The sequence below is a fragment of the Salvelinus alpinus genome, chromosome 27 (genome assembly GCF_045679555.1).
Source record: "Salvelinus alpinus chromosome 27, SLU_Salpinus.1, whole genome shotgun sequence".
Lineage (NCBI taxonomy): Eukaryota > Metazoa > Chordata > Actinopteri > Salmoniformes > Salmonidae > Salvelinus > Salvelinus alpinus.
This window is the reverse complement of record NC_092112.1, coordinates 10,467,524-10,494,712: the sequence shown is the minus strand read 5'-3', so window position 1 is coordinate 10,494,712 and position 27,189 is coordinate 10,467,524. Positions and strand designations below refer to the sequence as shown.

The 27,189-nt window shown below is 46.0% G+C and overlaps 1 protein-coding gene across 2 annotated transcripts in view; it reads right to left on the bottom strand.

Moving 5' to 3' along the window:
* The window catches only part of LOC139555953 (EMILIN-1-A-like), a 68,856-nt gene that overhangs the window by 34,970 nt on the left and 6,697 nt on the right, over positions 1–27,189 (bottom strand). The window contains exons 1-2 of one of the 2 annotated variants that reach the window (XM_071369366.1): positions 25,760–26,077; positions 25,443–25,503 (exon numbers count right to left, since the gene is read on the bottom strand). The exons of the other annotated variant lie outside the window; for it this stretch is intronic. The gene's annotated coding sequence lies outside the window, so the exon portion shown is untranslated. Of the gene's footprint in view, positions 1–25,442; positions 25,504–25,759; positions 26,078–27,189 lie in introns of those variants that run through there. 2 annotated transcript variants of the gene reach the window in all.

The following is a 27,189-nucleotide window of genomic DNA, read 5'->3' as shown; positions in this document are numbered from 1 at the left end:
ACTACCCCACTCAGTCCTCCTCCATAGTAAACTACCCCACTCAGTCCTCCTCCATAGTAAACTACCCCACTCAGTCCAGTCCTCCTCCATAGTAAACTACCCCACTCAGTCCTCCTCTATAGTAAACTACCCCACTCAGTCCTCCTCCATAGTAAACTACCCCACTCAGTCCTCCTCCATAGTAAACTACCCCACTCAGTCCTCCTCTATAGTAAACTAGCCCACTCAGTCCTCCTCTATAGTAAACTACCCCACTCAGTCCTCCTCCATAGTAAACTACCCCACTCAGTCCTCCTCCATAGTAAACTACCCCACTCAGTCCAGTCCTCCTCCATAGTAAACTACCCCACTCAGTCCTCCTCTATAGTAAACTACCCCACTCAGTCCAGTCCTCCTCCATAGTAAACTACCCCACTCAGTCCTCCTCCATAGTAAACTACCCCACTCAGTCCTCCTCCATAGTAAACCACCCCACTCAGTCCTCCTCTATAGTAAACTACCCCACTCAGTCCTCCTCCATAGTAAACTACCCCACTCAGTCCTCCTCTATAGTAAACTACCCCACTCAGTCCTCCTCCATAGTAAACTACCCCACTCAGTCCAGTCCTCCTCCATATTAAACTACCCCACTCAGTCCTTCTCTATAGTAAACTACCCCACTCAGTCCAGTCCTCCTCCATAGTAAACTACCCCACTCAGTCCTCCTCCATAGTAAACTACCCCACTCAGTCCTCCTCTATAGTAAACTACCCCACTCAGTCCTCCTCTATAGTAAACTACCCCACTCAGTCCTCCTTACAGTAAACTACCCCACTCAGTCCTCCTCCATAGTAAACTACCCCACTCAGTCCTCCTCCATAGTAAACTACCCCACTCAGTCCTCCTCTATAGTAAACTACCCCACTCAGTCCTCCTTTACGGTAGACTACCCCACTCAGTCCTCCTCTATAGTAAACTACCCCACTCAGTCCTCCTCTATAGTAAACCACCCCACTCAGTCCTCCTTACAGTAAACTACCCCACTCAGTCCTCCTCTATAGTAAACTACCCCACCCAGTCCTCCTCTGTAGTAAACTACCCCACCCAGTCCTCCTCTATAGTAAACTACCCCACTCAGTCCTCCTCTATAGTAAATTACCCCACACAGTCCTCCTCTATAGTAAACTACCCCACTCAGTCCTCCTCCATAGTAAACTACCCCACTCAGTCCTCCTCTATAGTAAACTACCCCACTCAGTCCTCCTCTATAGTAAACTACCCCACTCAGTCCTCCTCTATAGTAAACTACCCCACTCAGTCCTCCTCCATAGTAAACTACCCCACTCAGTCCTCCTCTATAGTAAACTACCCCACTCAGTCCTCCTCTATAGTAAACTACCCCACTCAGTCCTCCTCTATAGTAAACTACCCCACTCAGTCTTCCTCTATAGTAAACTACCCCACTCAGTCCTCCTCTATAGTAAACTACCCCACTCAGTCCTCCTCTATAGTAAACTACCCCACTCAGTCCTCCTCCATAGTAAACTACCCCACTCAGTACTCCTCTATAGTAAACTCCCCCACCCAGTCCTCCGCAATAGTAAACTACCCCACTCAGTCCTCCTCTAGAGTAAACTACACCACTCAGTCCTTCTCCGTAGTAAACTACCCCACTCAGTCCTCCTCCGTAGTAAACTACCCCACTCAGTCCTCCTCCATAGTAAACTACCCCACTCAGTCCTCCTCCATAGTAAACTACCCCACTCAGTCCTCCTCCATAGTAAACTACCCCACTCAGTCCTCCTCCATAGTAAACTACCCCACTCAGTCCTCCTCCATAGTAAACTACCCCACTCAGTCCAGTCCTCCTCCATAGTAAACTACCCCACTCAGTCCTCCTCTATAGTAAACTACCCCACTCAGTCCTCCTCCATAGTAAACTACCCCACTCAGTCCTCCTCTATAGTAAACTACCCTACTCAGTCCTCCTCCATAGTAAACTACCCCACTCAGTCCTCCTCCATAGTAAACTACCCCACTCAGTCCAGTCCTCCTCCATAGTAAACTACCCCACTCAGTCCTCCTCTATAGTAAACTACACCACTCAGTCCTGCTCTATAGTAAACTACCCCACTCAGTCCTCCTCTATAGTAAACTACCCCACTCAGTCCTCCTCTAGAGTAAACTACACCACTCAGTCCTTCTCTGTAGTAAACTACCCCACTCAGTCCTCCTCCGTAGTAAACTACCCCACTCAGTCCTCCTCCATAGTAAACTACCCCACTCAGTCCTCCTCCATAGTAAACTACCCCACTCAGTCCTCCTCCATAGTAAACTACCCCACTCAGTCCTCCTCCATAGTAAACTACCCCACTCAGTCCTCCTCCATAGTAAACTAACCCACTCAGTCCTCCTCTATAGTAAACTACCCCACTCAGTCCTCCTCCATAGTAAACTACCCCACTCAGTCCTCCTCTATAGTAAACTACCCCACTCAGTCCTCCTCCATAGTAAACTACCCCACTCAGTCCTCCTCCATAGTAAACTAACCCACTCAGTCCTCCTCTATAGTAAACTACCCCACTCAGTCCTCCTCCATAGTAAACTACCCCACTCAGTCCTCCTCTATAGTAAACTACACCACTCAGTCCTGCTCTATAGTAAACTACCCCACTCAGTCCTCCTCTATAGTAAACTACCCCACTCAGTCCTCCTCTATAGTAAACTACCCCACTCAGTCCTCCTCTATAGTAAACTACCCCACTCAGTCCTCCTCTATAGTAAACTACCCCCACTCAGTCCTCCTCTATAGTAAACTACCCCACTCAGTCCTCCTCTATGGTAAACTACCCCACTCAGTCCTCCTCCATAGTAAACTACCCCACTCAGTCCTCCTCCATAGTAAACTACCCCACTCAGTCCAGTCCTCCTCCATAGTAAACTACCCCACTCAGTCCTCCTCTATAGTAAACTACCCCACTCAGTCCTCCTCCATAGTAAACTACCCCACTCAGTCCTCCTCCATAGTAAACTACCCCACTCAGTCCTCCTCTATAGTAAACTAGCCCACTCAGTCCTCCTCTAAAGTAAACTACCCCACTCAGTCCTCCTCCATAGTAAACTACCCCACTCAGTCCTCCTCCATAGTAAACTACCCCACTCAGTCCAGTCCTCCTCCATAGTAAACTACCCCACTCAGTCCTCCTCTATAGTAAACTACCCCACTCAGTCCAGTCCTCCTCCATAGTAAACTACCCCACTCAGTCCTCCTCCATAGTAAACTACCCCACTCAGTCCTCCTCCATAGTAAACCACCCCACTCAGTCCTCCTCTATAGTAAACTACCCCACTCAGTCCTCCTCCATAGTAAACTACCCCACTCAGTCCTCCTCTATAGTAAACTACCCCACTCAGTCCTCCTCCATAGTAAACTACCCCACTCAGTCCAGTCCTCCTCCATATTAAACTACCCCACTCAGTCCTTCTCTATAGTAAACTACCCCACTCAGTCCAGTCCTCCTCCATAGTAAACTACCCCACTCAGTCCTCCTCCATAGTAAACTACCCCACTCAGTCCTCCTTACAGCAAACTACCCCACTCAGTCCTCCTCCATAGTAAACTACCCCACTCAGTCCTCCTCCATAGTAAACTACCCCACTCAGTCCTCCTCTATAGTAAACTACCCCACTCAGTCCTCCTCTATAGTAAACTACCCCACTCAGTCCTCCTTACAGTAAACTACCCCACTCAGTCCTCCTCCATAGTAAACTACCCCACTCAGTCCTCCTCCATAGTAAACTACCCCACTCAGTCCTCCTCTATAGTAAACTACCCCACTCAGTCCTCCTTACAGTAAACTACCCCACTCAGTCCTCCTCTATAGTAAACTACCCCACTCAGTCCTCCTCTATAGTAAACCACCCCACTCAGTCCTCCTTACAGTAAACTACCCCACTCAGTCCTCCTCCATAGTAAACTACCCCACTCAGTCCTCCTCTATAGTAAACTACCCCACTCAGTCCTCCTCTATAGTAAACTACCCCACTCAGTCCTCCTCCATAGTAAACTACCCCACTCAGTCCTCCTCTATAGTAAACTGCCCCACCCAGTCCTCCGCAATAGTAAACTACCCCACTCAGTCCTCCTCTATAGTAAACTACCCCACTCAGTCCTCCTCCATAGTAAACTACCCCACTCAGTACTCCTCTATAGTAAACTCCCCCACCCAGTCCTCCGCAATAGTAAACTACCCCACTCAGTCCTCCTCTAGAGTAAACTACACCACTCAGTCCTTCTCCGTAGTAAACTACCCCACTCAGTCCTCCTCCGTAGTAAACTACCCCACTCAGTCCTCCTCCATAGTAAACTACCCCACTCAGTCCTCCTCCATAGTAAACTACCCCACTCAGTCCTCCTCCATAGTAAACTACCCCACTCAGTCCTCCTCCATAGTAAACTACCCCACTCAGTCCTCCTCCATAGTAAACTACCCCACTCAGTCCAGTCCTCCTCCATAGTAAACTACCCCACTCAGTCCTCCTCTATAGTAAACTACCCCACTCAGTCCTCCTCCATAGTAAACTACCCCACTCAGTCCTCCTCTATAGTAAACTACCCTACTCAGTCCTCCTCCATAGTAAACTACCCCACTCAGTCCTCCTCCATAGTAAACTACCCCACTCAGTCCAGTCCTCCTCCATAGTAAACTACCCCACTCAGTCCTCCTCTATAGTAAACTACACCACTCAGTCCTGCTCTATAGTAAACTACCCCACTCAGTCCTCCTCTATAGTAAACTACCCCACTCAGTCCTCCTCTAGAGTAAACTACACCACTCAGTCCTTCTCTGTAGTAAACTACCCCACTCAGTCCTCCTCCGTAGTAAACTACCCCACTCAGTCCTCCTCCATAGTAAACTACCCCACTCAGTCCTCCTCCATAGTAAACTACCCCACTCAGTCCTCCTCTATAGTAAACTACACCACTCAGTCCTGCTCTATAGTAAACTACCCCACTCAGTCCTCCTCTATAGTAAACTACCCCACTCAGTCCTCCTCTAGAGTAAACTACACCACTCAGTCCTTCTCTGTAGTAAACTACCCCACTCAGTCCTCCTCCGTAGTAAACTACCCCACTCAGTCCTCCTCCATAGTAAACTACCCCACTCAGTCCTCCTCCATAGTAAACTACCCCACTCAGTCCTCCTCTATAGTAAACTACACCACTCAGTCCTGCTCTATAGTAAACTACCCCACTCAGTCCTCCTCTATAGTAAACTACCCCACTCAGTCCTCCTCTAGAGTAAACTACACCACTCAGTCCTTCTCTGTAGTAAACTACCCCACTCAGTCCTCCTCCGTAGTAAACTACCCCACTCAGTCCTCCTCCATAGTAAACTAACCCACTCAGTCCTCCTCTATAGTAAACTACCCCACTCAGTCCTCCTCCATAGTAAACTACCCCACTCAGTCCTCCTCTATAGTAAACTACACCACTCAGTCCTGCTCTATAGTAAACTACCCCACTCAGTCCTCCTCTATAGTAAACTACCCCACTCAGTCCTCCTCTATAGTAAACTACCCCACTCAGTCCTCCTCTATAGTAAACTACCCCACTCAGTCCTCCTCTATAGTAAACTACCCCCACTCAGTCCTCCTCTATAGTAAACTACCCCACTCAGTCCTCCTCTATGGTAAACTACCCCACTCAGTCCTCCTCCATAGTAAACTACCCCACTCAGTCCTCCTCCATAGTAAACTACCCCACTCAGTCCAGTCCTCCTCCATAGTAAACTACCCCACTCAGTCCTCCTCTATAGTAAACTACCCCACTCAGTCCTCCTCCATAGTAAACTACCCCACTCAGTCCTCCTCCATAGTAAACTACCCCACTCAGTCCTCCTCTATAGTAAACTAGCCCACTCAGTCCTCCTCTATAGTAAACTACCCCACTCAGTCCTCCTCCATAGTAAACTACCCCACTCAGTCCTCCTCCATAGTAAACTACCCCACTCAGTCCAGTCCTCCTCCATAGTAAACTACCCCACTCAGTCCTCCTCTATAGTAAACTACCCCACTCAGTCCAGTCCTCCTCCATAGTAAACTACCCCACTCAGTCCTCCTCCATAGTAAACTACCCCACTCAGTCCTCCTCCATAGTAAACCACCCCACTCAGTCCTCCTCTATAGTAAACTACCCCACTCAGTCCTCCTCCATAGTAAACTACCCCACTCAGTCCTCCTCTATAGTAAACTACCCCACTCAGTCCTCCTCCATAGTAAACTACCCCACTCAGTCCAGTCCTCCTCCATATTAAACTACCCCACTCAGTCCTTCTCTATAGTAAACTACCCCACTCAGTCCAGTCCTCCTCCATAGTAAACTACCCCACTCAGTCCTCCTCCATAGTAAACTACCCCACTCAGTCCTCCTCTATAGTAAACTACCCCACTCAGTCCTCCTCTATAGTAAACTACCCCACTCAGTCCTCCTTACAGTAAACTACCCCACTCAGTCCTCCTCCATAGTAAACTACCCCACTCAGTCCTCCTCCATAGTAAACTACCCCACTCAGTCCTCCTCTATAGTAAACTACCCCACTCAGTCCTCCTTACAGTAAACTACCCCACTCAGTCCTCCTCTATAGTAAACTACCCCACTCAGTCCTCCTCTATAGTAAACCACCCCACTCAGTCCTCCTTACAGTAAACTACCCCACTCAGTCCTCCTCCATAGTAAACTACCCCACTCAGTCCTCCTCTATAGTAAACTACCCCACTCAGTCCTCCTCCATAGTAAACTACCCCACTCAGTCCTCCTCTATAGTAAACTACCCCACTCAGTCCTCCTCTATCGTAAACTACCCCACTCAGTCCTCCTCCATAGTAAACTAACCCACTCAGTCCTCCTCTATAGTAAACTACCCCACTCAGTCCTCCTCCATAGTAAACTACCCCACTCAGTCCTCCTCTATAGTAAACTACCCCACTCAGTCCTCCTCCATAGTAAACTACCCCACTCAGTCCTCCTCCATAGTAAACTAACCCACTCAGTCCTCCTCTATAGTAAACTACCCCACTCAGTCCTCCTCCATAGTAAACTACCCCACTCAGTCCTCCTCTATAGTAAACTACACCACTCAGTCCTGCTCTATAGTAAACTACCCCACTCAGTCCTCCTCTATAGTAAACTACCCCACTCAGTCCTCCTCTATAGTAAACTACCCCACTCAGTCCTCCTCTATAGTAAACTACCCCACTCAGTCCTCCTCTATAGTAAACTACCCCCACTCAGTCCTCCTCTATAGTAAACTACCCCACTCAGTCCTCCTCTATGGTAAACTACCCCACTCAGTCCTCCTCCATAGTAAACTACCCCACTCAGTCCTCCTCCATAGTAAACTACCCCACTCAGTCCAGTCCTCCTCCATAGTAAACTACCCCACTCAGTCCTCCTCTATAGTAAACTACCCCACTCAGTCCTCCTCCATAGTAAACTACCCCACTCAGTCCTCCTCCATAGTAAACTACCCCACTCAGTCCTCCTCTATAGTAAACTAGCCCACTCAGTCCTCCTCTATAGTAAACTACCCCACTCAGTCCTCCTCCATAGTAAACTACCCCACTCAGTCCTCCTCCATAGTAAACTACCCCACTCAGTCCAGTCCTCCTCCATAGTAAACTACCCCACTCAGTCCTCCTCTATAGTAAACTACCCCACTCAGTCCAGTCCTCCTCCATAGTAAACTACCCCACTCAGTCCTCCTCCATAGTAAACTACCCCACTCAGTCCTCCTCCATAGTAAACCACCCCACTCAGTCCTCCTCTATAGTAAACTACCCCACTCAGTCCTCCTCCATAGTAAACTACCCCACTCAGTCCTCCTCTATAGTAAACTACCCCACTCAGTCCTCCTCCATAGTAAACTACCCCACTCAGTCCAGTCCTCCTCCATATTAAACTACCCCACTCAGTCCTTCTCTATAGTAAACTACCCCACTCAGTCCAGTCCTCCTCCATAGTAAACTACCCCACTCAGTCCTCCTCCATAGTAAACTACCCCACTCAGTCCTCCTCTATAGTAAACTACCCCACTCAGTCCTCCTCTATAGTAAACTACCCCACTCAGTCCTCCTTACAGTAAACTACCCCACTCAGTCCTCCTCCATAGTAAACTACCCCACTCAGTCCTCCTCCATAGTAAACTACCCCACTCAGTCCTCCTCTATAGTAAACTACCCCACTCAGTCCTCCTTACAGTAAACTACCCCACTCAGTCCTCCTCTATAGTAAACTACCCCACTCAGTCCTCCTCTATAGTAAACCACCCCACTCAGTCCTCCTTACAGTAAACTACCCCACTCAGTCCTCCTCCATAGTAAACTACCCCACTCAGTCCTCCTCTATAGTAAACTACCCCACTCAGTCCTCCTCCATAGTAAACTACCCCACTCAGTCCTCCTCTATAGTAAACTACCCCACTCAGTCCTCCTCTATCGTAAACTACCCCACTCAGTCCTCCTCTATAGTAAACTACCCCACTCAGTCCTCCTCTATAGTAAACTACCCCACTCAGTCCTCCTCTATAGTAAACTACCCCACCCAGTCCTCCTCCATAGTAAACTACCCCACTCAGTCCTCCTCCATAGTAAACTACCCCACTCAGTCCTCCTCTATAGTAAACTACCCCACTCAGTCCTCCTCCATAGTAAACTACCCCACCCAGCCCTCCTCCATAGTAAACTACCCCACTCAGTCCTCCTCCATAGTAAACTACCCCACTCAGTCCTCCTCCATAGTAAACTACCCCACTCAGTCCTCCTCCATAGTAAACTACCCCACTCAGTCCTCCTTACAGTAAACTACCCCACTCAGTCCTCCTCTATAGTAAACCACCCACTCAGCAGTCCTCCTCCACTACTTCTTTGGCAGTGATTCCAGCCAATTAGTGTCCCTCTAGGGTCCAGCAGACTCTGGCCTTGGAACTGGAAGTTGTAACGGACAAACAGTTCCTTCTTACAGGAATCTCAAACAGCATTTCTTCTCTCTCTATGATGTTTAGCTAAACACCTAGATCCACCCCAACTCTCCCGACTCCTCCATTCCTGTGGCTGAATGGGTTTATCCTCTCTCCGCCCCTTGCTCTCTCTCCCTCTCCCCTTCTATCCCCCCTCTCTCTTTCCCCCTTTCTCTCTCTCTCCTCACTCTCTCTCTCCCCCTCGCTCTCTTTCTCCCCCTTTCCCCCCCTCTCTCTATCTCTCCCCCCTTTCTACCTCTCGGCCCCTCGCTCTCTCTCTCTTTCTCCCCCCTTTCTATCTCTCCGCCCCTAGCTCTCTCTCTCTCCCCTTCTATCTCTTTCTCTCTCCCCCTCACTCTCTCAATTTAAATTCAAGGGCTTTATTGGCATGGGAAACATATGTTAACATTGCCAAAGCAAGTGAAGTAGATAATAAACAAAAATGAAAAAACTATACAAATTAATTAACAGTAAACATTACACATACAGAAGTTCCAAAAGAATTAAGACATTTCAAATGTCATTTTATGTCTATATACAGTGTTGTAACAATGTGCAAATAGGGTTGTATTTACAATGGTGTTTGTTCTTCACTGGTTGCCCTTTTCTTGTGGCAACAGGTCACACATCTTGCTGCTGTGATGACACACTGTGGTATTTCACCCAGTAGATATGGGAGTTTTCAAAATAGGGCATGTTTTTGAATTATTTTTGGATCTGTGTAATCTGAGGGAAATATGTGTCTCTAATATGGTCATACATCTGGCAGGAGGTTAGGAAGTGCAGCTCAGTTTCCACCCCATTTTGTGGGCAGTGTGAACATAGCCTGTCTTCTCTTTAGAGCCAGGTCTGCCTTCAGGGGCCTTTCTCAATAGCAAGGCTATTGTACATAGTCAAAGCTTTCCTTAAGTTTGGGTCAGTCACAGTGGTCAGGTATTCTGCCTTTGTGGCCTCTCTGTTTAGGGACAAATAGCATTTTAGTTTGCTCTGTTTTTTGTTAATTCTTTCCAATGTGTCAAGTAATTATCTTTTGGTTTTCTCATGATTTGGTTGGGTCTAATTGTGTTGCTCTCTCTCTCTCCCCCCCCTCTCTATCTCTCACTCCCCCCCTCTCTATCTCTCACTCCCAGCCCCTCCCCTCTCTCTCTCTCTCTCTCTCTCACTCCCAGACCCTCTTTTCTCTCTCTCTCACTCCCAGCACCCCCTCTCTCTCTCTCACTCCCCCCATCTCTATCTCTCACTCCCCCATCTCTATCTCCTACTCCCAGCCCCCTCCCCTCTCTCTCACTCCCAGCCCCTCTCTCTGTCTCTCTCACTCCCAGCCCCCTCTCTCTCTCTTTCTCCCTCCCAGCACCCCCCGTCCTTTCTCTCTTTCTCCCTCCCAGCACCCCCCGTCCTTTCTCTCTCTCTCACTCCCAGCACCCCCTCTCTCTCTCTCACTCCCCCCATCTCTATCTCTCACTCCCCCCATCTCTATCTCCCACTCCCAGCCCCCTCCCCTCTCTCTCACTCCCAGCCCCTCTCTCTCTCTTTCTCCCTCCCAGCACCCCCCGTCCTTTCTCTCTCTCTCACTCCCAGCACCCCCCCTCTTTCTCTCTCTCTCACTCCCAGCCCCCTCCCCCCTCTCTCTCTATTTTCTCTCTCTCACTCCCAGCCCCCTCCCCCTCTCTCTCTCACTCCCAGCCCTCTCCCCCCCCCCTCTCTCTCACTCCCAGCCCCCTCCCCCCTCTCTCTCACTCCCAGCCCCCTCCCCCTCTCTCTCTCACTCCCAGCCCCCTCCCCTCTCTCTCACTCCCAGCACCCCCGCCTCCCGTCTCTCTCACTCCCAGCACCCCCCCCCCCCCCCTCTCTCTCTCTCTCTCTCTCTAACATGAAATTCTACATTCAACTGTATTCCAATAAAAATATCCATTAATCCAGATACCCAGGGTGAAATCACTCCCCACTGTAGAAAAACCCCATCAAAGACATGGGACCGGACTGTTATTTATTTTTACAGACTGTCTACTAGCTGGGGATTTATGGTGCTTTGACATTCAAAAGTTATATCTGGAGAAGTTCCAGCCACTATAAACAACTAACTATTTTCGGTCTGAGTAACCCAAGCATGCGACAAGATATTTGAAACAGAAATTATTAAATGTTTAATCTTTAGTGTTGAGCTGTTTGACGTTGTCGGACTCTGTCTACTCTAGGGACATTCTGCAGCTCATCTAATGGCAGGGGTTTAGTAGCTGAAGGACCCCTGGGAGGGGTTTAGTAGCTGAATGACCCCTGAGAGGGGTTTAGTAGCTGAATGACCCCTGAGAGGGGTTTAGTAGCTGAATGACCCCTGAGAGGGGTTTAGTAGCTGAATGACCCCTGAGAGGGGTTTAGTAGCTGAATGACCCCTGGGAGGGGTTTAGTAGCTGAATGACCCCTGGGAGAGGTTTAGTAGCTAAATGACCCCTGGGAGGGGTTTAGTAGATGAATGACCCCTGGGAGGGGTTTAGTAGCTGAATGACCCCTGGGAGGGGTTTAGTAGCTGAATGACCCCTGAGAGGGGTTTAGTAGCTGAATGACCCCTGAGAGGGGTTTAGTAGCTGAATGACCCCTGGGAGAGGTTTAGTAGCTGAATGACCCCTGGGAGGGCCCAAATATGAGGGGCCAGTGAGAGGCCTGTAAAAATATAAATTACAAGGTCAGACGTTTTTACTGACCTTTAGGTGACCTGACCAGGAAATAAACTAGACATGCTGGCAGCTTATGACTAGGGCCCAGAGTTGTTCCTGGTGAGTGGTCAGGAAAAACTCCTGGTCCAATATTTTATTTATTTATGTTTTGGATCTATAATTGCTGATTCAGCATATAATTATGCTGTAATGTAACCTGCGGCTCCCTCTCCGAATCCCCAAAGCCTTTACTGTGGGAGGCTATGGAGCACGAGGACTATCATACTCTATAACTCATACTCTATTACTCATATAATTATGCTGTAATCTTCCTGCGGCTCCCTCTCCAATCCCCAAAGCCTTTACTGTGGGAGGCTATGGAGCACGAGGACTATCATACTCTCATGTTCATGCTCACTCAGATGGTTGTGTTCAGGTGGACCAGGCTGGGATCGTTACGGCTTTTGTCCCAAATGGCACCCTATTCCCTATATAGTGCACTACGTTTGGCCAGGGCGCATAGGGTATAGGGTGCAATTTGTTACGCGCACATTATGTTTCTAGTGCAGTAAGTCAACCAGGACAAAGCCTTACACCTGCCAGAGAGATCACTTCATTCCCTATTAAAAGTTACTCATACTTACTCATACTGAACAAAAATATACACTCAACATGCCAGTGGCGCAGAGGTCTTAGGCACTGCATCTCACTGCTAGAGGCGTCACTACAGATCCTGGTTAGATTCCAGGCTGTATCACAACCGGCCGTGATTAGGAGTCCGATAGGGCAGCGTACAATTGGCCCAGCGTCGTCCGGGTTAGGTTTTGGCTGGGGTAGGCCGTCATTATAAATAAGAATTTGTTCTTAACTGACTTGCCTAGTTAAACAAATAAAAAATCTACGATTTTACTGAGTTAAAGTTCATATAAGGAAATCAGTCAATTGAAATAAATTCATTAGGCCATAATCTATGGATTTCACAATACTGCACAGTGGCACAGCCATGGGTGGGCCTGGGAGGGCATATGCCCACCCACTGGGGAGCCAGGCCCAGCCAATCAGAATACGTTTTTTCCCACAAAAGGTTTTTTATTACAGACAGAAATACTCCTCAGTTTCATCAGCTGTCCGAGTGGCTGGTCTCAGATGATCCCACGGGTGAAGAAGCTGGATGTGGAGGTCCTGGGCTGGCGTGGTTACACGTTGTCTGCGGTTGTGATGCCGGTTGGGCGTACTGCCAAGTTCTTTAAGATGGCGTTGGAGGCGGTTTATGGTAGAGAAATGAACATTACATTTTCTGGCAACAGCTCTGGTAGATATTCCTGCAGTCTGCATGACAATTGCACACTCCCTCAAAACTTGAGACATTTGTGGCATTGTGTTGTGTGACAAAACTGCACGTTTTAGAGTGGCCTTTTAATGTCCCCCAGCACAAGGTGCACCTGTGTAATGATCATGCTGTTTAATCAGCTTCTTGATATGCCTCACCTGCCAGGTGGATGGATTATCTTGGCAAAGGAGAAATGCTCACAGGGATGTGACCAAATTTGTGCACAACATTTGAGAGAAATAAGTTTCTTGTACTTACTGTATGGAAAAGCCCCATATACTACCCACCACTGCGACCTGTATGCTCTCGTCGGCTGGCCATCGCTTCATATTTGTCGCCAAACTGGTCAACCCCAAAGCCAACTCCTCCTTTGGCCACCTTTCCTTCCAGTTCTCTGCTGCCAATGACTGGAACGAATTGCAAAAATCACTGAAGCTGGAGACTCATATCTCCCTCACTCACTTTAAGCATCAGCTGTCAGAGCAGCTTACCGATCATTGCTTCCTGTACACAACCCATCTGTAAATAACCCATCCAACTACCTCATCCCCATATTGTTATACATTTTTTTTGCTCCTTTGCACCCCAGTACCTCTACTTGCATATTCATCTTCTGCACATCTATCACTCCAGTGTTTAATTGCTAAATTGTAATTAAGTCGCCACTATGGCCTATTTATTGCCTTACCTCCCTAATCTGACTACATTTGCACACACTGTATATAGACTTTTCTATTGTGTTATTGACTGCCCCTGTGTTTGTAATAGGCTATACTGCGTTCAACAGGGTGTTTTTGTGTGTGTGTGTGTGTGTGTGTAACATGTTATACTGCGTTCAATATGGTGCTTGTGTGTGTGTGTGTGTGTGTGTGTGTGTGTGTGTGTGTGTGTGTGTAACATGTTATACTGCCTTCAACAGGGTGCTGTGTGTGTGTGTGTGTGTGTGTGTGTGTGTGTGTGTGTGTGTGTGTGTGTGTGTGTGTGTGTGTGTGTGTGTGTGTGTGTGTGTGTGTGTGTGTGTGTGTGTGTGTGTCTCTGTCTGTCTGTCTGTCTGTCTGTCTGTCTGTCTGTCTGTGTAATATGTTATACTGCCTTCAACAGGGTGCTGTGTGTGTGTATGTGTGTGTGTGTGTGTGTGTGTGTGTGTGTGTGTGTGTGTGGCTATGGAGCTGAACATCGGCGCTACAGCTCATCATCAGTCCTGAAAGGGAAACTTCATCGCTATACAGTATTTGGGGTGTTTTTCCAGTCTCCCACAGTGGAGGCTGCTGAGGGGAGAACGGCTCATAATTATGGCTGGAACAGAGCCAATGGAAACATGGAAACCATGTGTTTGATACTATTCCACTGATTCCACTCCTGCCACTACCACGAGCCTGTCCTCCCCAACCAAGGTGCCACCAACCTCCTGTGCTCGTGAGTGATGGGAGGTGTTCCAGTCTCACTAGATAATTATGACAGATGAGAGGTGTTCCAGTCATCATTATGACTGATGAGAGGTGTTCCAGTCTCACTAGATAATTATGACAGATGAGAGGTGTTCCAGTCTCACTAGATAATTATGACAGATGAGAGGTGTTCCAGTCTCACTAGATAATTATGACAGATGAGAGGTGTTCCAGTCTCACTAGATAATTATTAGTGATGAGAGGTGTTCCAGTCTCACTAGATAATTATGACAGATGAGAGGTGTTCCAGTCTCACTAGATAATTATGACAGATGAGAGGTGTTCCAGTCTCACTAGATAATTATTAGTGATGAGAGGTGTTCCAGTCTCACTAGATAATTATTAGTGATGAGACGTGTTCCAGTCTCACTAGATAATTATTAGTGATGAGAGGTGTTCCAGTCTCACTAGATAATTATTAGTGATGAGAGGTGTTCCAGTCTCACTAGATAATTATGACAGATGAGAGGTGTTCCAGTCTCACTAGATAATTATTAGTGATGGGAGGTGTTCCAGTCTCACTAGATAATTATTAGTGATGAGAGGTGTTCCAGTCTCACTAGATAATTATTAGTGATGAGAGGTGTTCCAGTCTCACTAGATAATTATTAGTGATGGGAGGTGTTCCAGTCTCACTAGATAATTATTAGTGATGAGAGGTGTTCCAGTCTCACTAGATAATTATTAGTGATGAGAGGTGTTCCAGTCTCACTAGATAATTATTAGTGATGAGAGGTGTTCCAGTTTCACTAGATAATTATTAGTGATGGGAGGTGTTCCAGTCTCACTAGATAATTATTAGTGATGAGAGGTGTTCCAGTCTCACTAGATAATTATTAGTGATGAGAGGTGTTCCAGTCTCACTAGATAATTATTAGTGATGAGAGGTGTTCCAGTCTCACTAGATAATTATTAGTGATGAGAGGTGTTCCAGTCTCACTAGATAATTATTAGTGATGGGAGGTGTTCCAGTCTCACTAGATAATTATTAGTGATGAGAGGTGTTCCAGTCTCACTAGATAATTATTAGTGATGAGAGGTGTTCCAGTCTCACTAGATAATTATTAGTGATGAGAGGTGTTCCAGTTTCACAAGATAATTATTAGTGATGGGAGGTGTTCCAGTCTCACTAGATAATTATTAGTGATGAGAGGTGTTCCAGTCTCACTAGATAATTATTAGTGATGAGAGGTGTTCCAGTCTCACTAGATAATTATTAGTGATGAGAGGTGTTCCAGTCTCACTAGATAATTATTAGTGATGGGAGGTGTTCCAGTCTCACTAGATAATTATTAGTGATGAGAGGTGTTCCAGTCTCACTAGATAATTATTAGTGATGGGAGGTGTTCCAGTCTCACTAGATAATTATGACAGATGAGAGGTGTTCCAGTCTCACTAGATAATTATTAGTGATGAGAGGTGTTCCAGTCTCACTAGATAATTATGACAGATGAGAGGTGTTCCAGTCTCACTAGATAATTATTAGTGATGAGAGGTGTTCCAGTCTCACTAGATAATTATTAGTGATGGGAGGTGTTCCAGTCTCACTAGATAATTATTAGTGATGAGAGGTGTTCCAGTCTCACTAGATAATTATTAGTGATGAGAGGTGTTCCAGTCTCACTAGATAATTATTAGTGATGAGAGGTGTTCCAGTCTCACTAGATAATTATTAGTGATGGGAGGTGTTCCAGTCTCACTAGATAATTATTAGTGATGGGAGGTGTTCCAGTCTCACTAGATAATTATTAGTGATGGGAGGTGTTCCAGTCTCACTAGATCATTATTAGTGATGGGAGGTGTTCCAGTCTCACTAGATCATTATTAGTGATGAGAGGTGTTCCAGTCTCACTAGATAATTATTAGTGATGAGAGGTGTTCCAGTCTCACTAGATAATTATTAGTGATGAGAGGTGTTCCAGTCTCACTAGATAATTATTAGTGATGAGAGGTGTTCCAGTCTCACTAGATAATTATTAGTGATGAGAGGTGTTCCAGTCTCACTAGATAATTATTAGTGATGAGAGGTGTTCCAGTCTCACTAGATAATTATTAGTGATAAGAGAGTGTTCCAGTCATAATTATGACTGATGAGAGGTGTTCCAGTTTCACTAGATAATTATTAGTGATGGGAGGTGTTCCAGTCTCACTAGATAATTATTAGTGATGAGAGGTGTTCCAGTCTCACTAGATAATTATTAGTGATGAGAGGTGTTCCAGTCTCACTAGATAATTATTAGTGATGAGAGGTGTTCCAGTCTCACTAGATAATTATTAGTGATGAGAGGTGTTCCAGTCTCACTAGATAATTATTAGTGATGAGAGGTGTTCCAGTCTCACTAGATAATTATTAGTGATGAGAGGTGTTCCAGTCTCACTAGATAATTATTAGTGATGAGAGGTGTTCCAGTCTCACTAGATAATTATTAGTGATGAGAGGTGTTCCAGTCTCACTAGATAATTATTAGTGATGAGAGGTGTTCCAGTCTCACTAGATAATTATTAGTGATAATAGGGTGTTCCAGTCATAATTTTGACTGATGAGAGGTGTTCCAGTTTCACTACATAATTATGACTGATGAGAGGGTGTTCCAGTTTCACTACATAATTATGACTGATGAGAGGGTGTTCCAGTCTCACTAGATAATGAGTGATGAGAGGGTGTTCCAGTCATAATTATGACAGATGAGAGGTGTTCCAGTCTCACTAGATAATTATTAGTGATGAGAGGTGTTCCAGTCTCACTAGATAATTATGATGATGAGAAGTGTTCCAGTTTCACTAGATAATTATGACTGATGAGAGGGTGTTCCAGTCTCACTAGATAATCATGGCTGATGAGAGGGTGTTCCAGTCATAATTATGACTGATGAGAAGTGTTCCAGTCTCACTAGATAATTATGACTGATGAGAAGTGTTCCAGTTTCACTAGATAATTATGACTGATGAGAGGGTGTTCCAGTCTCACTAGATAATTATGACTGATGAGAGGGTGTTCCAGTCATAATTATGACTGATGAGAAGTGTTCCAGTCTCACTAGATAATTATGACTGATGAGAAGTGTTCCAGTTTCACTAGATAATTATGACTGATGAGAAGTGTTCCAGTCTCACTAGATAATTATGACTGATGAGAGGATGTTCCAGTCTCACTAGATAATTATGACTGATGAGAGGGTGTTCCAGTCATAATTATGACTGATGAGAGGGTGTTCCAGTCATAATTATGACTGATGAGAGGGTGTTCCAGTTTCACTACATAATTATCAGTGATGAGAGGTGTTCCAGTTTCAATACATAATTATGACTGATGAGAGGTGTTCCAGTCATAATTATGACTGATGAGAGGGTGTTCCAGTCATAATTATGACTGATGAGAGGGCGTTCTAGTAATAATTATGACTGATGAGAGGGTGTTCCAGTCATAATTATGACTGATGAGAGGGTGTTCCAGTCATAATTATATAATTATGACTGATGAGAGGGTGTTCCAGTTTCACTACATAATTATGAGTGATGAGAGGTGTTCCAGTTTCACTACATAATTATGACCGATGAGAGGGTGTTCCAGTCATAATTATGACTGATGAGATGGTGTTCCAGTCATAATTATGAGTGATGAGAGGTGTTCCAGTCATAATTATGACTGATGAGAGGTGTTCCAGTCATAATTATGACTGATGAGAGGTGTTCCAGTCATAATTATGAGTGATGAGAGGTGTTCCAGTCATAATTATGAGTGATGAGAGGTGTTCCAGTCATAATTATGACTGATGAGAGGTGTTCCAGTCATAATTATGACTGATGAGAGGTGTTCCAGTCATAATTATGACTGATGAGAGGGTGTTCCAGTCATAATCATGACTGATGAGAGGTGTTCCAGTCATAATCATGACTGATGAGAGGGTGTTCCAGTCATAATCATGACTGATGAGAGGTGTTCCAGTCATAATCATGACTGATGAGAGGGTGTTCCAGTCATAATCATGACTGATGAGATGGTGTTCCAGTCATAATTATGACTGATGAGATGGTGTTCCAGTCATAATCATGACTGATGAGAGGGTGTTCCAGTCATAATCATGACTGATGAGGGTGTTCCAGTCATAATCATGACTGATGAGAAGGTGTTCCAGTCATAATTATAGCCATAATTCCAGTCATAATTATGACTGATGAGAAGTGTTCCAGTCTCACTAGATAATTATTAGTGATAAGAGGGTGTTCCAGTCATAATTCCAGTCATAATTATGTTACATTGGTAACTTGTTTATAATAGCAATAAGGCACTTCTGGGGTTTGTGGTATATGGCCAATATACCACGGCTAAGGGCTGCGTCGTGCCTAAGAACAGCCCTTAGCCGTGGTATTGGCCATATACCACACCCCCTCGTGCCTTATTGGTTAATTCTACACCACGTTGCTACAGTAGGAATACAGATGGTACACAACGATTGGCCATGAATGTGTAATAGAGTTTTAGTTTTTCTCTTACAGACAATACCGCTTAGATACAAAGACATTGATGACTCTCAGGAGGATATGTGAAAGATCCCTGAACAACCATCTCTCCTTGTATCAAAGTGACTCCTCGTATCATAATTACCTCGCCACTATTTTTTTCTACTGTATTATTGACTGTATGTTTGTTTATTCTGTGTTGTTGTATTTGTCGAACTGCTTTGCTTTATCTTGGCCAGGTCGCAATTGTAAATGAAAACTTGTTCTAAACTAGCCTACCTGGTTAAATAAAGGTGAAATAAAAATATATAAAAAAACTCCGAACCATTCACTGCACCACCAAAAAACACCATATCCAAGTATTCCCTTTGTAGAGCTGTAGTATTTATTCTATGGTGTTAATAGTATATTTTTCTGCTACTTTGTCATACATTGCCATAACTGTTCCTGCATACTGCTGTGTAAACTCACCTCGGTCTCCAGAGCAAATAAACTTTGTCTTCAATACAACCCATGTCTACTTATTTGCTATAGTGACAAGACTAATCTACTGTTTTATTGAGACATGTTTACAGTCGTGGCCAAAAGTTTTGAGAATGACACCAATATTAATTTTCAAAGTCTGCTGCCTCAGTTTGTATGATGGCAATTTGCATATACTCCAGAATGTTATGAAGAGTGATCAGATGAATTGCAATTAATTGCAGTGTCCCATGCAAATTAACTGAATCCCCAAAAAACATTTCCACTGCATTTCAGCCCTGCCACAAAAGGACCAGCTGACATCATGTCAGTGATTCTCTCGTTAACACAGGTGTGAGTGTTGACGAGGACAAGGCTGGAGATCACTCTGTCATGCTGATTGAGTTCGAATAACAGACTGGAAGCTTCAAAAGGAGGGTGGTGCTTGGAATCATTGTTCTTCCTCTGTCAACCGTGGTTACCTGCAAGGAAACACGTGCCGTCATCATTGCTTTGCACAAAAAGGGCTTCACAGGCAAGGATATTGCTGCCAGTAAGATTGCACCTAAATCAACCATTTATCGGATCATCAAGAACTTCAAGGAGAGCGGTTCAATTGTTGTGAAGAAGGCTTCAGGGCACCCAAGAAAGTCCAGCAAGTGCCAGGACCGTCTCCTAAAGTTGATTCAGCTGCGGGATCGGGGCACCACCAGTACAGAGTTTGCTCAGGAATGGCAGCAGGCAGGTGCGAGTGCATCTGCACGCACAGTTAGGCGAAGACTTTTGGAGGATGGCCTGGGGTCAAGAAGTTCAGCAAAGAAGCCACTTCTCTCCAGGAAAAACATCAGGGACAGACTGATATTCTGCAAAGGTACAGGGATTGGACTGCTGAGGACTGGGGTATTTTCTCTGAATCCCCTTTCCGATTTTTTATGGCATCCGGAAAAAAGCTTGTCCGGAGAAGACAAGGTGAGCTCTACCATCAGTCCTGTGTCATGCCAACAGTAAAGCATCCTGAGACCATTCATGTGTGGGGTTGCTTCTCAGCCAAGGGAGTGGGCTCACTCACAATTTTGCCTAAGAACACAGCCATGAATAAAGAATGGTACCAACACATCCTCCGAGAGCAACTTCTCCCAACCATCCAGGAACAGTTTGGTGACGAACAATGTCTTTTCCAGCATGATGGAGCTGGAGCACCTTGCCATAAGGCAAAAGTGATAACTAAGTGGCTCGGTTGAACAAAACATTGATATTTTGGGTCCATGGCCAGGAAACTCCCCAGACCTTAATCCCATTGAGAATTTGTGGTCAATCTTCAAGAGGCGGGTGGACAAACAAAAGCCCACAAATTCTGACAAACTCCGAGCATTGATTATGCAAGAATGGGCTGCCATCAGTCAGGATGTGGCCCAGAAGTTAATTGACAGCATGCCAGGGCAGATTGCAGAGGTCTTGAAAAAGAAGGGTCAACACTGCAAATATTGACTCTTCGCATCAACTTCATGTAATTGTCAATAAAAGCCTTTGACACTTAGGAAATGCTTGTAATTATACTTCAGTATTCCATAGTAACATCTGACACTGAAGCAGCAAACTTTGTGGAAATTAATATTTGTGTCATTCTCAAAACTTTTGGCCAGGACTGTACTTGTCAACTAATTAAAGTTTAAATGATACACCAACTCCCTGCATCATTTGTTTTAGCAATAAGACTGAAGCTAGTTTATCCAAATAAGTTTCATGAATATCACAATGAATTGATTCAAAAGTCAGCACTTTATTGGTTTCTGATGCAGCTGGAGTCATTTAGTCACTTGTCAGTACACTTGTAAAAAATATTATATAAAACACTATTGTATACATACAGTGCCGTGAAAAAGCATTTGCCCCCTTTTCTAATTTTCTCTACTTTTGCATATTTTTAATGCTGAATGTTTTCAGATCTTCAACCAAAACCTGATATTAGATAAAGAGAACCCGAGTGAACAAATAACACAACAATTACATTAATTAATTTCATAAACAAAGTTATCCAACACCCAATGCCCCTGTGTGAAAAAGTAATTGCCCCGTACACTCAATAACTGGTTGTGCCACCTTTAGCTGCTATGACTCCAACCAAACACTTCCTGTAGTTGTTGATCCGTCTCTCACATCACTGTGGAGGAATTCTGGACCACTATTCCATGCAGAACTACTGTAACTCAGCGACATTTGTGGGTTTTCAAGCATGAACTGCTCGTTTCAAGTCCTGTCACATCTTAATTGGGAATAGGTCTGGACTTTTGGCCTTTCCAAAACTTCAAATTTGTTGCTTTTTAGCCAATTTCATGTAGACTTGATTGTGTTTTTTTTTATCATTGTCTTGCTGCGTTACCCAGCTGTGCCTCAGCTCACAGACAGATGGGCCTGACATTCTCCTGTAGAATTCTCTGATACAGAGCAGAATTCATGGTTTCCTCTATAAAGGCAAGTCGTCCAGGTCCTGAGGCAGCAAAGCATCCCCAAACCATCACACTACCACCCCCATGCTGACCCCAAACCATCACACTACCACCCCCATGCTGACCCCAAACCATCACACTACCACCCCCATGCTGACCCCAAACCATCACACTACCACCCCCATGCTGACCCCAAACCATCACACTACCACCACCACGCTGACCCCAAACCATCACACTACCACCCCCACGCTGACCCCAAACCATCACACTACCACCCCCATGCTGACCCCAAACCATCACACTACCACCCCCATGCTGACCCCAAACCATCACACTATCACCCCCATGCTGACCCCAAACCATCACACTACCACCCCCATGCTGACCCCAAACCATCACACTACCACCACCATGCTGACCCCAAACCATCACACTACCACCCCCATGCTGACCCCAAACCATCACACTACCAACCCCATGCTGACCCCAAACCATCACACTACCACCCCCATGCTGACCCCAAACCATCACACTACCACCCCCATGCTGACCCCAAACCATCACACTACCACCCCCATGCTGACCCCAAACCATCACACTACCACCCCCATGCTGACCCCAAACCATCACACTACCACCACCACGCTGACCCCAAACCATCACACTACCACCCCCATGCTGACCCCAAACCATCACACTACCACCACCATGCTGACCCCAAACCATCACACTACCACCCCCATGCTGACCCCAAACCATCACACTACCACCACCATGCTGACCCCAAACCATCACACTACCACCACCACGCTGACCCCAAACCATCACACTACCACCACCACGCTGACCCCAAACCATCACACTACCAACCCCATGCTGACCCCAAACCATCACACTACCACCCCCATGCTGACCCCAAACCATCACACTACCAACCCCATGCTGACCCCAAACCATCACACTACCACCCCCATGCTGACCCCAAACCATCACACTACCACCACCATGCTGACCCCAAACCATCACACTACCACCCCCATGCTGACCCCAAACCATCACACTACCACCACCATGCTGACCCCAAACCATCACACTACCACCCCCATGCTGACCCCAAACCATCACACTACCACCCCCATGCTGACCCCAAACCATCACACTACCACCACCACGCTGACCCCAAACCATCACACTACCACCCCCATGCTGACCCCAAACCATCACACTACCACCACCATGCTGACCCCAAACCATCACACTACCACCCCCATGCTGACCCCAAACCATCACACTACCACCACCACGCTGACCCCAAACCATCACACTACCACCACCACGCTGACCCCAAACCATCACACTACCACCACCACGCTGACCCCAAACCATCACACTACCAGCCCCATGCTGACCCCAAACCATCACACTACCACCCCCATGCTGACCCCAAACCATCACACTACCAACCCCATGCTGACCCCAAACCATCACACTACCACCCCCATGCTGACCCCAAACCATCACACTACCACCACCATGCTGACCCCAAACCATCACACTACCACCCCCATGCTGACCCCAAACCATCACACTACCAACCCCATGCTGACCCCAAACCATCACACTACCACCCCCATGCTGACCCCAAACCATCACACTACCACCCCCATGCTGACCCCAAACCATCACACTACCACCCCCATGCTGACCCCAAACCATCACACTACCACCCCCATGCTGACCCCAAACCATCACACTACCAACCCCATGCTGACCCCAAACCATCACACTACCACCCCCATGCTGACCCCAAACCATCACACTACCACCCCCATGCTGACCCCAAACCATCACACTACCACCCCCATGCTGACCCCAAACCATCACACTACCACCCCCATGCTGACCCCAAACCATCACACTACCACCCCCATGCTGACCCCAAACCATCACACTACCACCCCCATGCTGACCCCAAACCATCACACTACCACCCCCATGCTGACCCCAAACCATCACACTACCACCCCCATGCTGACCCCAAACCATCACACTACCACCCCCATGCTGACCCCAAACCATCACACTACCACCCCCATGCTGACCCCAAACCATCACACTACCACCCCCATGCTGGAGATTTGCTATGAGGTTCATACTGTGGAATGCAGTGTTTTGGTTTTCGCCAGACATTATGGTACCCATGTTATCCTAAAGGTTATACTTTTGACTCATCTGTCACCATAGAACATTCTTCCAAGAGTCTTGATGATGTCCAGAACACAACATCTCAATCAAGTCTACTTGTTTTGGGGGTAATGGCACCTGGTTTAGCAGGCTTTGGAGCTGAGGCGATGTTGGCAGGGATGTTGGGTTTTGGGGAGCTGTGACTCAGGCTCGTTGTAGACAACCGTCTGGCCCTTTCCTGCACTCCACAGTCAGGTGGACAAGCCTCTCGTACACTTTCTTAACCACCCACTGCTTTGGCAGAAGAGTTGTTTGTACTACAAGTCTCCTGGAAAGACACGAAGCCTGATCGTGAGGATGTGTAACCATACAAGAAACCATGTTCATCTGTAAACAAAAACAAAAATGTTACAGTAGACTGGTATGTGTTTTGTTACTCAGAGTCAATAATGGGGCGTGGAGATGGGCTGTTACCAAATATGTGAAAAGTTTGAGGGGGGGTTTGACTTGTAGACAGTCTAGTTGTGTATTTTAGTGTATGAACACCTACAGTTGTGCTGTTGAGTAGAGCACTGCCAACAGTAGAGTGAATAGTCTAGAATAGCATACTAACAGCCTTCTTCCCTCATGCCAAAGAACTGGCTGCATGGGTGTGACAAGTTTGAAGAACACTTAGCTTGTGTGTTGGTGATTTTGTTTTCTCAAGGGGGGATTGTGCTTTCATAAATACATTTGGCTGTCCTGGCTTATTTCAAAGTCAGATGATGTTGATCTTGAGTTCATTCCAGGGTGAAAGCTTTCATCCAATGTGTCTACAGGCTCTGTACTACTAAAGCTGGTGTCAAGGTCAGCTTTCATCCAATGTGTCTACAGGCTCTGTACTACTAAAGCTGGTGTCAAGGTCAGCTTTCATCCAATGTGTCTACAGGCTCTGTACTACTAAAGCTGGTGTCAAGGTCAGCTTTCATCCAATGTGTCTACAGGCTCTGTACTACTAAAGCTGGTGTCAAGGTCAGTAGCAGGATGAGTCTGTAGGACACACAGTAGTCAGTGATTATCCAACATGATACTACATTGTCCCCATCGATACACACTCAAACAAGGTACTATACCCACCCACATATCTCGTGTCAATAGATCATGCAGACTAACCTTCACACACACACACACACACACACACAACACCCACCCCAAACAGACACGGGTCACCCACACCATCCCGTCCTTAGTAATACTTAATTTTCTCCAATTTAGACTTCAAGCCTTGCATGAACAATCAACGAAGCCTCCAAAATACAGAGAAAACTACAGTAGATGTTATAGCCTACTTGTAAACACCCCAACTATGACAACAAGACACAGGTCATGTTTATGCCTATAGTTCCAGTATATGTATTTGCTCATAATGGAGTCATGGAAAGATTTTGTAGATTTTAGTATGTTTTTAGAAGGTGACTTACACTAAGTTCCCTGTGCTAAGCTTGATGTTGATGCCTCGGCAGATGTTGATGGGATCGGACTCTAAATAGAACAAAATAGTCACGTTAGCCTCTGCGGTAGTTAGTAAAGCTAGCGAAGCTAACGTTAGCTTGCAAAGTTACAAATCACATCACCGGATAGCAGCTGGCTAATTACAAGTATATGCTTTGGAATGTCTAGCCAGTGAATTATGAAAGCTAGCTAGCTAGATTTTGGTTTTGATAAACAAATGTAGTTAGCTAGCTAGTTAAGTAAGCTAGTTAGCTAGCTAGTTAAGTAAGCTAGTTAGCTACGTTACCTCAGCTTGATTTATTCCCTGCTGATCTGATGTTGGCTGATCGGATGCCTTCCTCTTTGACGTGAAGGGGAAAATTGATGGAATAGCATCACTTTCCAAAGTTCGACGACATGGCATAATGTCACCCATGTTATCCAAATGGTTATACTTTTGACTCATCTGTCATCCTAGAACATTCTTCCAAGAGTCTTGATGATGTCCAGAACTAAACATTTCAATCAAGTCTACTTGTTTTGGGGTAATGGCACCTGGTTTAGCAGGCTTTGGAGCTGTGGCGATGTTGTGACTTCAGGTCCGTTTAGAAATCCTCTGGCTAAAAGTGCTGGCTACAAACACTGACATTTGTAAAAAATATTTCTCACATCAGCTGGATACACGTCCACCGGGCGGCACTACGTCCTGAAATACATATGAATTCTGGATATTCTGGTTTGCTTAAAACCAGGAAATGTAGCTGGCCCGTTTCTACCCGTGAGATGCAGAAATGCTTGTATTTTCGTGTCGGGAAGAAATTCAATTTCTTTAAATTACACATATGATATTTGAATACCATAATAAGGGTGATATGCAGTGAAATAGAGCAGCGGTGAAATTTCCCTTTAATTAAGGTAGAATCGGTGGAAACATGGCCAACCATATTAACTAGCCCAGAAAAGACTGAAGGGTAGAGGAAGGTAATGCTACAACAAAGAGATGAGTGGAGAGGAATGTCAAATCCTTCTGTAGGCCATGGAATGTGTCAAAAAATTGCACTCTGTTCCCTATTTAGTGCACTACTTTTGCCCAGGGTCCTATGAGACTGGTCAAAAGTAGTGCACCGTGTAGGGAACAGGCTGCCATATGGGACGCACCCTTGATCTTAGTTTAGACTTCAAGGGGGTTGCACTGTGTCCAAGAGGAATTCAATGAACTTAGAAGAGAGGAGATGATCTTTGAACTATGACCTAGAGGTCATGGCTTGGTCAAGCCCTGGTCTCCTTGTAAAGATCAGCAGGGGCTCTCTCTCTCTCCCTTGCACACACTCTCAAAATATCTCGCAAGCATCCCTGCCCCTTCTTTCTCTCCATCTTTCTCTCTCCATCTCTCCTCTCTCTCTCCGTCTGTCTGCCCGTCTGTCTGTCTGCGTCCTCCCCCAGCAGCAAGGGTAGCCTATCCTCATCGGAGAGGGTTTCAAATTTGGGGAAATGACACTCTCTCTCTCCCTTGCACACACTCTCAAAATATCTCGCAAGCATCTCTGCCCCTCTTTCTCTCCATCTTTCTCTCTCTCTCCGTCTGCCTGTCTGTCTGTCTGCGTCCTCCCCCAGCAGGAAGGGTAGCCTATCCTCATCGGAGAGGGTTTCAAATTTGGGGAAGTGACACTCTCTCTCTCCCTTGCACACACTCTCAAAATATCTCGCAAGCATCTCTGCCCCTTCTTTCTCTCCATC